Source organism: Sus scrofa, chromosome 5, assembly GCF_000003025.6.
Source record: "Sus scrofa isolate TJ Tabasco breed Duroc chromosome 5, Sscrofa11.1, whole genome shotgun sequence".
In the NCBI taxonomy this organism is placed as follows: domain Eukaryota; kingdom Metazoa; phylum Chordata; class Mammalia; order Artiodactyla; family Suidae; genus Sus; species Sus scrofa.
The window spans coordinates 49,740,674-49,755,106 of NC_010447.5; the positions used below are offsets into that span (position 1 = coordinate 49,740,674).

A 14,433-nucleotide genomic window follows, 5' to 3' on the forward strand; every position below is an offset into this window, starting at 1 on the left:
TGAAGAGTAATATTATTGAAATAGGTCATTTTACGTAGGAATTTAATGATTTATTTTATGCTCTGGATTACTTTTCTAAGTTTATAAACAATACCTTATTGGCTGAAATAACTGTTCACACTTACATTGTACTTCACAGCTTACAAAGCATTTTCATGGATATTGTAATATTAAATACTTATAACACCTTTGCTATATATTGTCATCATCCCTAATTTATAAGTGAAGCCACTGAGTATCATAGATCTATGAGGGCAGAATTATGACTTGAACTTAAGTTCTCTGAATCCATGTATAAGTATTTGTGTTTATTCACTGTATTTTATTGCTTATTTTGGTATATAACCCAATTAATACATATCTATTATAGCTAACTGTATACTCAGTATGCATATTACATACAATTTGGTCTGGCTATTATGTACCTAAAGTGTGCAGAAACTGGCCTAATTGCTAATTACATTAATAAGATTTCATTAACTTTACTGGGCAGTTCAATATATTTTTCTTCATTGCATTTCTGTAATCTTACTTCTTGGTCGAATAAAATAGTTTCTTTAAATCAACTTAATTTTAATGTTTATTTTCAACATATACAATATATTGAAATATTAAACTTATTACTTACATTTTTATCACAATCACTGCACAATATTTCCTGCCTTTCAGTTTCTGCCAGAATAGAAACAAACTTGTTCCATTCCCTTGTCTGGGAGGAAAAAAAGTGCAATACAGGCCATTTCACCAAGCAAATCTTTTATTGTGTTCACTTGCTTTTTTTTTTTTTTTTTTTTTTTTTTTGTCTTTTTGCCATTTCTTTGGGCCGCTTCCACGGCATATGGAGGTTCCCAGGCTAGGGGTCTAACTGGAGCTCTAGCCACCGGCCTACGCCAGAGACACAGCAACATGGGATCCGAGCCGCGTCTGCAACCTACACCACAGCTCACGGCAACGCCGGATCGTTAACCCACTGAGCAAGGCCAGGGACCGAACCCACAACCTCATGGTTCCTAGTCGGATTCGTTAACCACTGCGCCATGACGGGAACTCCCCCTTGCTTTTTTATTTTTATTTTTTGATATTGGTTTTCCTTTGGAATGGAGAGGAAGAAATGGAAGGGAGGAGAAGGGAAAGAAGTAAAGGATTCTCATCCTTCTTGCCTCACATACTCAGTCTTCCCCTTAACCTGGAAGACTGAGTATGCAAAAGGATATTTCTACTGCTTCTTTGAAATCTTGAATAAATAATGCAATAATATGCAAAAATTGACAACACAAAATTTCTAAAGCAGAATACTACTGTTGTCTGACATTCAGTCTCCAGGTGCTAGAAAGCCAACTGTAAGAATGCAAAGACATGTCACTTAGGAGTGCATATCTGCCTAGGGGTCAAAGTTGTTAAAAACACCCAAGAATCATGAGGAGATTGTTAAGACTCTGTGGGGAGGGTCAGTCCATTTTATCCAGGAAGTTGAACTGTGCTGGGGTGCTTTACTTCCGCTCTTCATGCTTGAAGTCCCTACCACCACCTGACTGTGGTGGACAGTGTTTTTGATATAAGATGTGACAATGGTCCAACATGCTCTAGTTGCCAGTGCCAAACCTTAAGTTTTCATTAAAACCAAAGGACAAGTTGTTAGGTAGGTTGTCCCCTCAAACATGGCAATGCAGGCCACTTGAGACTGATGGGACACTAACCACATTTACTGTTCAGGTCAGTGCACATGCCACTGACCACCTGTTTTGGACACTGGACATGCACAAGTTGCATGGGCAGATAGAGAAGGGCAGTGGGCGGACAGAGCGCTAGGGAGAAAGTCCTGACCGGTAAGGTAGATCTGATTCTATCTGTGCAGAGGACATTGCTGACGTCAGTTGTGCACTCTGGGCACATTCCCTTATTGCCCTGCCCACGCAGGGCTTAATGGGAACTGGCCAGAGGAGGGAGGGATTCCCCTTGCTCTGGTCCTGGCCATCGCCATTGCCAAGGTCTGCAGTCTTAGTGGCTGCTTCTTCAAGTTCAGTCTTTCCAAGCGCAGCCTGCCAACTTTCTGTTATTATTCAATCTACTGAGAAAGATTCGCTTTTCAAGGTGGGCCAAAACTTGGTACAAACATGTAAATAATTTTTATTTTACAGATATACTGCAGATATATATATATATATATATATGTTAATTTTTGATTTTATAGCTGTATTGACACCATATATAATATATAATTATATAAGTAATTAGATAAACATATGTATATATGTAGATTAGTCAAATCAATCTTTTTTTTGGCCTATTTTAGTACTTGAAGTGTTTGAAAAACACTAAAGTAAACTGTTTTACTGGGTTAGCTGGATTACCTATAAATGTATGTATATATGTAAGTTTTATGTATATATAGAATATACATATATCTATCAGTAATAAAGTAATATGGCCAGCACTTAGGCAATTACCCATCCTTAGGCTGGACTTCACACATTCAAACAATGAACAATATTTTCTAGGAATATATTATGTTAGCTTCCTTTTCAAGGTTGGCCTAGAAGGGAATGTGAACATGTTGTATTCTTCCAGATGTCCTATATGCTAATAGGACAGGTGTGTATCTTTCAAGGAGACATAAAATGCTTATAGCTTAGGTATGTCTTTTCTGCCCCAGCACTGCTTGCCAAGTAAATGAAGAAGAAATAGTAAAGGAGTGTTTCTGAGGAATACATGTGGATTTTGGTGACAGTGGCAATATAATAACATAGTTGTATGGTATTTGGGATGGTGAAAAGATAAGATAAAGGGGAAAAGAGCAAACGTGATAAAATAAGGCATTTTTTGGTACATGTTATAAAATGTTTATAGGTATCTACTTTAAGTTCTTTGAATAGTCAAATGTTTATCTCCCATAATATATCTTAGTTTGCTTCTGCAGACATTTAGAATTATTTTGGTGTGGTTCTTTTCTAACTTTACTGAGGTTTAGTGGAATACTCTTCCATCCCAGCTGTGCTCCAACCACCATCATACAGACTCACCCCTATTCTCTAATTTAATATTTCTTTTTTTCCCTGAGTTTTTGTTTTTAAGAGTGTTCCAAGGCTAAAAAATTTGAAGGTTACTGCTTTGTATTTTTATTAGCCAGTCATAACTATCTAATGAGCAACCTAGTTTTATTTGCAGAATGCTTATTTGAATATTATACACTTCAAATGCAGTAACTACCCATGGTGTAAAATTTGTACTTCATTCATTCATGCATGTGTGCGTGCTAGACTGAGGACATAGTCAATTGTTGTAATCCTGTTAAACATAGCTTTGAAATCTCCCTAAGGTCAGGTCATTAAATTAACCAACCAGTCTCTAGTTCTTCCTGATACTGAATTTTGCTCTTCTGTGGATATGTCACATTCAGGAATCAAGAATAATTCTTTGGTTTCTTCATCTGCTTTTGTAATTTCTTATACTGTAGGTTTGCAGATAGAACTACATATAGTGACAGGAAAGAATAATTATAGGTATTTGATAGAAAGTATAGAAAAGTAAAAATGAGATAAATTTATTGTTTTTGAACTAATAGAATGTAAGTGGTTTCTCATTTGCATTTACTTATTTATTTTTAACAGTCTTACATTCAGGCAGCAGTTCGTACTTACTCTGGTGGTTCGTCACTATGTTAATGGGCTAGCTTCCTAGTCATTTAATTGGCTTAAGCATTTTTTAAATATGTTTTAATATAGGAGGTTATTTGCCCCTTTTTTGCACTTTGATGCATCCATTAGAACGTCCTTTATGTAATAGTACAGTTTCCTTTTAAAAGAATTTACTTGCTTTCCTTAAACTAAAAAGGAGAGGGCATATTTAACATATGTGTTGGTATTTATTGTTCCCCTGCCATGCTCCCAGAATATCAGAATGATAAGGGGAAATCATTAGATTCTCTCCATTTAATTTAACAGTTTTAATTGGACAGGATCATTATTGCACTTTCTTTTAGTGAATTGTAGGTTGCTTTTTCAGTGAATCAAACTGTTCAGGTTGCTTATGAGGTTCAGCCCTTGGCATAATATCACTAATGATTTCTACAGGACCTTGAAATAAAGCGACAGGAAAATCTATCAACAAAGATATAAATGGAATATTTTTTAGATCAAAAATAAGATTCAAATCTTTGTACTGGAAGAAAAGACAACAGTGGGCAGTTTCATACTTGATCACCTTAAATGCAATCAAAATGGAAGTGACCACACCTAATTGCCAAAAAGCATCTGGACATCTGGACACCTGGAAAAATGGAATGGCAGTCGTATTTGACAGGGATTAATGCCATTATGAAATTAATAAAGAAGTCCATTATGTTGTGAAAACAGTGGCTAGTCCATTATTTTTTCCTCAAAAAGTTTAGACATTTAAAATATTCTACATTTTTTTTTCTCTCACTGGTATATTTTTCCTAGAGGATGCCTTTAGTTGGTGGCTTTTCTCTTTCTGATGCAATTTTTAATATGGTACACCCTGTGTTGTTTCTAGAGTCTTTTTTATGGAAGGGAATAAAATATTTGTGTGTGTGTGTGTGTGTGTGGTATGTGTGTGTGTGTGTGTGTGTGTTTCTGTTTGCAGAGGGGTGGGGGAAGGCTGTGGAATTTATGGTTTCATTTTACCAAAGATGAACTCTGTTTTTCTGGTATTTCAAGAGAATCTCTCACCAGTGACTGCCTAATTGCCAGAATCAAAGGCTTTTTAAATAGGCTTCTTTTTTAAAGGAAAAAAATCATCATTATGTTGTTTGTCCTTTCTTGAAACTTTATTTTTTCTACTTTAGTACTCTACTCACCTTATTAAACAACCTTTCATACTTATGAAATAAAATCTCCATTTTTCTATGCTATTTTTAGGTACTTCAGTGTAATATTTCCATCTCAGAATTAGAAACCTCTATTCAAATGTTCTGCCACTATGTCAAATTCATTGGTACAACACTTTTCCCACAAAAAAATCCCAACTTTCAAACTTCTGTTAATACCACTAATGTTGCTTGTGGGCTTTGATGCTCCATAATATGTTGTTTCTTACACGTCAGTCCTAGTCTGGGGACAGCTTCTTTGAGAACGTAATATTTACACATGGTGTAAAGGTGATGATGCAAAGGCATGATGTAAAGGCATGATCCGGCCTTAGGAAACTGATTGTTCAATGGCCTGATACCAGGACAAACAAACTTAAGAGTCCCTGCATGTCCTGATTTTTTCTTCTTCAGATGGAGAATGACATGGGTATTATAGAACTTTGAAATGACCTGGAGGAAACAGTAATGAATAAGATAGAGCATTCATATTTGTAGAGCTTAGAGTCGAGTAGTGGGAACTTATATTCTACTTGGTATTATGGGAATTCCAGGAAGGATAACAGGTAAGGGACCAACTTGGGATTCCAGTAGGTTTTGCTCTTCAATAAATCTTAAAGGATGAGTCTGATAAAATTAGTCTGATAAAATGGGGTAAAAGACTGTAGAGGATATTCCAGGAGGAATGTATATTTCACACAAAATGTAGCATTGAAGGGCAAATCAATAGGCTTTTTGCCAACAACTCTACCAGCCTGGTACAGCAGGAGCGTGAAGCTCATGGTGTGTATGTGTGGTGTATATGAAGTTCATGGAGATGTGGCGGATAAGGAGAACATGAATGAGCATGAAGAATCAAACATGACATAACATGTTCAAATTTTCCTTTTTTTCTAAGCTCATAGGTTACCAAAAAATGGCTGTCACATTGTAGTTGTAAATCGCATTTAAGTTGGGATATTGAGCATCTTTCCTTTGTTTAAGAACCATTTATAGTCCCTTTCTTTAGGAGACAGTTATATTATTTCCTGTTTTACTATTGGATTGTTGATTTTTTTCTCATTGACTTCAAGGAACTCCTAGAAGGCCAGCTCTTTTCTTTGGTATGGATTGCATATATTGTTTTCCCAAATTTGTCTCATGTCTTTTTATTTGTGTATGGTACCTTTTGTCATTCAGAAGTTGTTGGATTTTTATTAATCTTTTATTTTAAGGCTTCTAAATTTTGATCCATTGATAGTAAGACTTCTCTAATTCAAGATTACATTGCAGTTTGCTCATTTTCTCTTCTGGTAGATTTATGGTTTTATTCTCTACATCTAAATTATTAGCTATTCCTAATTTCTATTTTTGTTTGTATTGGTTTTGAGTTAACCATAGAGCATTTATTGAATGCCACCTATGTTATTTACTAAATGGAATATACTGAGTTTCCTTCTGTGTTTGGGTTTTTCCTGTACTTTCTTTTCTATTCCTTAGGACTTTCGGTCCATTTGGTATATGCTATTTTAATCGAGACTCTACATTATATTTTAATATCTTGTAAGCTAAGCCTTTATTCTTTTTCAGACTTTTTAATGATTTTATTTTTTCAGGTAAACTTTCAAATTAGTTTGTCTAGCATTTTAAGCATATGCTGATATTTTAATTTGAACTCATTAAATTTATGTTCATTTAGAAATAAATAATATTAGTTCTACCTATCCAGGAACATGGTATGTCTTTCTATATTGTGTTAAAGCTTTTGCAAATGGGTCTTTATGTGAATAGTTTTATTCTTAGATGTTTTAACTTTTGTGTTTCTAATGCTAATGGGGTCTTTTTTTTCCCATTATCTTTTGATAACTGGGTGTTATTATATATGAAAGTTATTGATTTCTACATATTACTTTTGTACTCACTGTAATTCTGAATTCTCATAGTGCTTCTTGGGTTTTTAACTTATTCTCCAATCTATATTTTATTAACTCCAACAAAGCTATTCTAAATTCTTGAAGTTCAGAAAATGGTTATCTCATTTTAAAATCACTTGTCACTTAAACTCCCCACAGAATTTTGTTTCACTAAATAATACTTTTATCATTTTATCTTACATTGTGATAACTTTTGGAAGTAGTTCTTTTTAGAGTGGAACAAGCACTTGGTTGGTAATTGGAAGACTTGGGTTCAAAAATTGGTTCTGCATATTACTAATTGTGTAATCAGAAACTAGATAACTTGTTTCTATATCTTTTCTGTAACATAGAACTAATATTTGTAACTGAGACATTCCAGATTTGTTTTGAAAATTAAATGAATTAATCAGTATAAAGTTTGTAGCTTTCTTGTTAGAACTTGATTTTTTTTTTTAAATTGGAACATGCAAAAATGTTCATATTTTGCACTAGGTCATAATTCCTTGAAAAAAAAAAAGTTTATCTCTGCATCCTCACCTTTTATCAGAGTGGTCTGTCCAGAAAAGGTGCTCATAAAAAAACATTATATGTATTGATTCATTTGTTTCTTCCTTACTATGTGTGGTAAAATTCAGGGAACACACTCAATACTAGAACAATTCTTATAAAGTTGACTTGTTCATTAAGGTTAAGAATAATGATCCACCTGTAAAAACAGAATAAATCCGAAGTTTGGGCACCAGCCCCAGAAGAAAGTGCATTACCTTAGATACATTTTTTTTTTTAAAGATGTGCTTAGGATGCTGGCATTTTAGTCTATGCTTTGACTTTAAGCAAGACTTAAATATTTTCGGATTACAGACCTATGATTTGTTTAGAGTTAATTAAAATAAAAATTAAAAAATTAAAGTGTTTTTTGAATGCTGATGTATTACTTGATACCTAAATAGTTCTTCAACTTTTGGGAAATTTACAAATATCAATTTATTTGCATCACAAACAATACAATCTTAATATATATAGAATATTTACAATACTAGTATAAACATTTTATACATTTGTACTGAGTAATTGAACGAGTACATTCTTTTGATAATGTCTGTTTTCTTACATTTCATCCCATGCATAATCTGATTGAATTATTTTCTAAATTATAGCAGTAAGTCATTTTGTTAACAATAACATGAAAAAAAAAAAAAAGGCTGTGTATTTGGCAGGAGTTCTACAGAGTGTCCACAAAATTCATTTTAAAAACTAGGTTTTATTGAATACAATTTGCCTGTCAGGATTTCTAACATTTCAACTTTTTAGTTTGAGTTTCTCATTTGAAGTTTCAAAATTTCAGGTAAGGTAGAGTCCCTTGTATTTATTTTTCTCTACAATGATGGTCACTGTCATCACACATATATGGCATGTTTGATGTGGTAATAAACTGCTTTCAATTCACTCATTGAATTAAGTAATGCCAATAAATGTAACTGTGCTTATCAGAAGAAATGAAAGTTGTGACTTGAAAATGATGCAGAAATTTTTTTCATAGCCACAAATTAGTGAATTTAGTCATAAAATTAGTTCTGTATAAAATGTGGACTTTTGTGTGTATGTGTGTGTGACCAGTTATGTTCTCCTTAATTCAATTTAGCCAAATTAACTTTAATTAATAAAAGACTTTCCTTCACAATCTTATCTTGATATGTGAATACAGAGTTATACCATATTTAAAGGGTTAAAATACACTGCAACGAATATTCTTAAAACATTTTTAAAAGGATATGTAACTGGGAGAAAATGAGAAGAATAAGGAATTTTATTTTGCAGATTATACATTGATTTATCAAAGAAAATATTACAGAGTCAGAATTTGAGAATAGGGAGAAACCTTAAAAATCATTTCCCCTGGGATGTTAAAGATGTAGGCAAAACCCAGTCACTAGTAAGAATAGAATAGAGGTTCTCTTAGAGCATAAGCTTCCTTTCAGCTCAGCCATAATTCTTTCCTCTATACAGTTCTAGGTATTAGTAGGCTGAACATTGTTAATAGGTAATATTTTCACTTAACTGTGAATAAGATTTGTTTGTCATTTACTTAGTATGCAAACAAAGGAGAATCTAGACAAGTGGAATCAACTTAAAAATGAATTTAAGTGTTCACATGTTTTCATACTTTAAGTTTCCGCTCTTAACTCTGATTAGTTAAAATCAAGGAATACATACCACAACTATAGTGGAAAAACGTCCCTGAAAGATATGCACTTAAGTATTTTGCAGAAATTATTTAATAAGTGAGAACCCAAGCCACAATGTAACAATATTATGGTTGCTGCCTCTAGGTAAAATATCAATGCAGTGTGTTCCCTGAATTTCTTTACAGGTTGAGAAATTATATAACAGAAAATTTGGCGGTCAAGAGCACTTTTTAAAGGTATGTTCCCATCTGAATGGCTTCTCTTCTCATGGATTATATGGATTTTTTTTTACCCAGTAGAAGTGTTTGATTTTTACCACTAGGGTGATTGGTTCATGTCTTTTTCAGCCTCATGAACTGACAACAGTTAGACCACACCACTTAGCGCAAAGAGAGATGATTGTGTAATAAGTAAAAAAATTAAAATGTAAGTTAGGTTGGTCTTCCTATTAGGCACCCTTTGCCTGAAACAATTTTTTCTGTAAGACAGAGTTTTCACCATGGCAACCAGAAGATTAGACCCTGTACAGTAGTCCCCTTTTATCTGTGGTGTCACTTTCCACGGTTTCAGTTACTTATGCTCAATTGTGGCCCAAAAATATTAAATGGAAAATCCTAGAAATAAACTGTTTGTAAGTTTTAAACTGCATGCTTACTCTGAGTAGCATGATTAAATCTCATGCCATCCCTGTTCATTCTGCCCATGTTCCCCATTCATTGACATGGTTATGGCTCTATGATCCATGGTCACCTAAGTAGATGATCCTCCTTCTGATATATCATCAGAAGGTCAGTCATAGCTTATTGCTGCTGTCACAGTGCCTCCATGGTTCACCTCAGTTTATCTCTTTATGTAGCTGTTGCATCATCCCACATTATCACAAGAAGGGTGGGTACAATACAGTAAGATATGTTGAGAGTGAGAGACAACATTCACCTAACTCATAGTCTATTGTAATTTTTCTATTTTATTATTTTTGTTGTTAATCTCATCCTGTGTCTTATTTATAAATTAAACTTTATCGTATGTGTAGGAAAAGACATAGTATATAAAGGGTTCAGTGTGATTTGCAGTTTCAGGCATCCACGGGGGCCTTGGAAGGGGGCAGCCTGCAAAAAAGAAAGTCTGCATTTTCCCTTGGATTCAAAAAATTGCAATAATATTCGGAAAGAGAATGTTTGGAAGTCAATTTTTAAAAAGAGAGCCAGATTATATGATGAGTGTGCTAATTCTGTTGACGATCACCAACAATGGGATGAGGGTACTGTTCTTTTACTGTTGAATCATTGTGTATAATGAGCCATCTTTTATGTCAGGTTATTTGTGAGGGTGGGGTAATCATCTCTCAACACAATATCGTCTAAAGTTAAACATTCACTAAACATTAAAACATTCTTATTAAGCTCTTTCCTGTCCCCTCGATACTTAATTGCTATTAGGATATATTTGAGAAAAGTTTGCATTTGGTGCCTTTTGAGAACTTCGGAGAAAATTGTCCTAACTTTGGTGTTTCCCATCTCTGCACTTACTAATTTTGAGATTTTGGATGAATGCTTCTCTTTGTAAGCCATGGTTCCCTCATTTGTAGTTGGAATGATACAACTACGTATCTCATATAAGTGTTGTGAATATTAAATAATTTCTTTTATATGCATCACAGTGACTGGGACAAAGTCCTCGAACAATACAATTTCTCTCTTTAAAATTACTTCAAATTATTCTGAAGGAGATAAATAGTAAGATATTAAACAGTGGGGGCTATTATTGGGAATGGCATCATCTCTTTGAGAGAAGTATGAGACTAGAGTTTCTAAAGTGTGTTGTCGAAGAATACTACTTGATCAAAAATGTGATCTGAGGACACTTCATATGTATATTCTATCTATCCATTGACAGTACAGAAGAGTATGAGGGTAGAAAAACCTTGAACTTACAGCCTATTATATGCCAAATCCTTTGCATAAATCTATTATGGGAAATTGAGTTTGGGGTCTTCAAAATGAAAGAGTGGCTAATGAATTTCTTCGGTGTTTTTCTAAGGCTCTAGTCTATTCTAAGTCAAAGTTTTAAGGTACAAGTCGTAGGTCAGTGGTGAGCTCACCAGTCATTTGGTGAATGGCTTACAGATATGTACTGGTTGGAAGTTCTTTTTTGGTTTTTTTTTTTTGAAAGACTGAGGGTTCTTTTTTAACATTTTTGTGGCAAAGGAAATAACTGCAGGGAAAAAACCTGATAAGTGAATGTTTTCTTAATGTCTCTTTTGTCAGGTTAAGTCAATACAATATTGGTATTGTCTGACACTGGTATTAAATTCATTGTGGTTATAATACTAGATGGTTTGTTTCTCAAAAATAACCTTCCAAATCCCATAAAATGTGATATATATCCTTGATGATAGGATATATATCAGATATTAAAATATAATCTGTGCTTGTGACTATGTTTCCATTTCAATTATTAAAATAGAAGATATTTAACAGTTCTATCTTAAAATAGGGGGACAGAAATTCTTCTTTTTAAAATGAGAAGAGAAATATTAGAAAAACTTGTTTGAAACAGTTTCTAAGAGGGGTTAAATTTATTTATTTATTTATTTTTTGTCTTATTGCCTTTTCTAGGGCCGCTCCCGTGGCATATGGAGGGTCCCAGGCTAGGGGTCGAATTGGAGCTGTAGCTGCCAGCCTACGCCAGAGCCACAGCAATGTGGGATCTGAGCTGCATCTGAGACCTACACCACAGCTTAAGGCAACGCCGGATCCTTAACCCACTGAGCAAGGCCAGGGATCGAACCTGCAAACTCATTGTTCCTAGTTGGATTCGTTAACCACTGAGCCACGACGGGAACTCCATGAGAGGGGTTAAATTTGAAAATAACTTGTTTATAATCTTAATAGTTCTTGATACTCTCTTTAAGAATTTTTTGGTAGTATAAAATATCTTGTATTTCTTGTATGCATATCTTGTATTTCCTTAGCCCATGTATATCCCCTTATATTTGTAGTGGAAACAACATAAAGTCAAAAGCCTACTTTTTCAGGCTCATCCTCTTTTTCATAATACTGCTGCAGCAATGTCAAAGAGACATTAAATGAAAATATGTTTTATGGGGTTTCTATTGTAGTTTGGTGCTTTGGTCCTCTCTGAAGATGTATTTATATTATATATCTATGTTTGTAGATCACTGTTGTACTTCCCACTACTTTAATTACTGTTCAGGAGTTCCCTTCCTGGCACAGTGGAAATGAATCCGACTAGGAACCATGAGGTTCGGGTTCGATCCCTGGCCTCGCTCAGTGGGTTGAGGATCCGGCATAGCCGTGAGCTGTGGTGTGAGTCGCAGACACGGCTTGGATCCCACATTGCTGTGGCTGTGGTGTAGGCCGACAACTACATCTCCGATTAGACCCTTGGCCTGGGAACCTCCATATGCCATGGATGCGGCCCTGAAAAGATAAAAAGACAAAAAAAAAATTTACTGTTCAATAGGTTCTTGTCATTGCTGTTTGCTCATTAGCTTATATATTTCAGTTTTAACTTTTCTTACCATATTTTCTTTAGAGAGCTTGCAAATTAAATAGTTTTAATTTTGCTCTTATATATTTTGAAAATTAGATTTGTTACAAATTTTTCCTGAATACTCTTTTAAGGCCGTAGTGCTTTAACATGTTGTTAAGCATTTAATAGATGTTCAGTGAACACTAAATTGTGTCTCAACACAAACATTATGAAACTTTCTGGAGACCTACTTGTAATAATATAGCAAAATCACTTGGGAGGTAGTTCTGATATAGAAAATACCAGATATAGGAGTTCCCGTCGTGGCGCAGTGGTTAACGAATCCAACTAGGAGCCATGAGACTGCGGGTTTGATCCCTGGCCTTGCTCAGTGGGTTAAGGATCCGGCGTTGCCGTGAGCTGTGATGCGGGTTGCAGACGCGGCTCAGATCTTGCATTGCTGTGGCTCTGGCATAGGCCAGTGACTACAGCTCCGATTCGACCCCTAGCCTGGGAACCTCCATATGCCAGGGGGAACAGCTCAAGAAAAGACAAAACAAAACAACAACAAAAAAAACCAGATATATAGCTATTGAATATCTTAAACTTTTCAGGTAGTTGATAAAGAATGTAGGTTTATTTAACACCACTTATGTGCTAGTCATTAGCCCATATGTAATATTTAAATGTTTTAATATTTACTATAAAATTAAAAGATTTATAATAGTAATTCACTATTAAGCATTGGGCTGATTGGATCAATTTAATTATTTAATAAATTTATCAATGATGGGATTTGATGAGAATATTTAGGAACGGCCTTCAAAAGAGAAGGCTGACTTCTAAAATCTTAAAACATTAATTTGCAACATAGAATTTAAATGAAAGAGAACTTTTATAGCCTAGAGAGGAGTACATTTAAAACTACTTCAGAGTTCCTATCATGGCTCAGTGGTTACATGGGTTCCATCCCTGGCCTTGCTTCTTGGGTTAAGGATCCGGTGTTGCCATGAGCTGTTGCGTAGATCACAGACACAGCTCTGATTCCGTGTGTCTGTGGTTGTGGTGTAGGCTTGCAGCTACAGCTCCGATTTGACCCCTAACCTTTGAACCTCCGTATGCCATGGGTGCGGCCCTGAAAAGACAAAAGACAAAAATAAATAAATAAATGAATAAAATTATTCATTTCATTCTCTTATCAAATACAGTACTAACTTAGCGACAATTAAATTATATCACATTCAATTGCATTAACAACTACTTGAAAGCCTTTTGTTTTTTATTTATTTTTTTTTTGGTCTTTTTGTCTTTTAGGGCCACACTGGCAACATATGGAGGTTCCCAGGCTAGGAGTGGAATCGGAGCTGTAACCTCCGGCCTTGCCACAGTGACAGCAACATAGGATCTGAGCTGCATCTGCGACCTACACCACAGCTCATGGTAAAGCCAGATCCTTAACCTTCTGATCAAGGCCAGGGATCTAACCCGTCTCCTCTTGGATGCTAGTCAGGTTCCTTAACCACTGAACCACGATGGGAACTCCATTGAAAGCTTTTTGAGTCACTTAAAAAGTGAGTACCATCTTGGAATTTTCATTGAACTGTGAATTCTAGAGTGTTATTACATATTGTGGTTTTGGAAGTGACATAAGATTGGGTTTCATGTAACAAATGGGCCACTAACTAGTGGTATGACTTTAATTCCTTTTGCCCAAGTTTAAACACAGGGAAACTTAGGGATATAGTACCCACACACTTTTCTATGTGCATGTGATCTGTGAGCTAATCTATGTGCACGAAATTCTTTATGAGCTTGGAGTTCCATTAATTCAAGTTATTATTAAGATGATCCTTATTATATTTGGCAAATTTCTATTTAGTTCCTAGTCTATTTCAATTCGTTCAGCAAGGATGATTTTGCGAGAAATAATTTGTTTTTGAATGGCTACAGTAATGTTGATAGAAATATGTTCAGATCTTAAACTAACTTCTAAACCATTTAACTTTTTTTCTCTATGTTCTTTGTGTTTATT

General features: G+C 34.8%; 1 protein-coding gene across 35 annotated transcripts in view; it reads left to right on the forward strand.

Moving 5' to 3' along the window:
• Window positions 1–14,433, forward strand: part of SOX5 (SRY-box 5) — a 1,006,514-nt gene that overhangs the window by 580,724 nt on the left and 411,357 nt on the right. For 8 of the 35 annotated variants that reach the window (XM_021092927.1, XM_021092926.1, XM_021092930.1 and 5 more), the window contains one exon: window positions 9,092–9,142. The exons of 26 other annotated variants lie outside the window; for them this stretch is intronic. The gene's annotated coding sequence lies outside the window, so the exon portion shown is untranslated. Of the gene's footprint in view, window positions 1–1,073; window positions 9,143–14,433 lie in introns of those variants that run through there. One more of the 35 variants, XM_021092954.1, reaches the window with a different exon arrangement.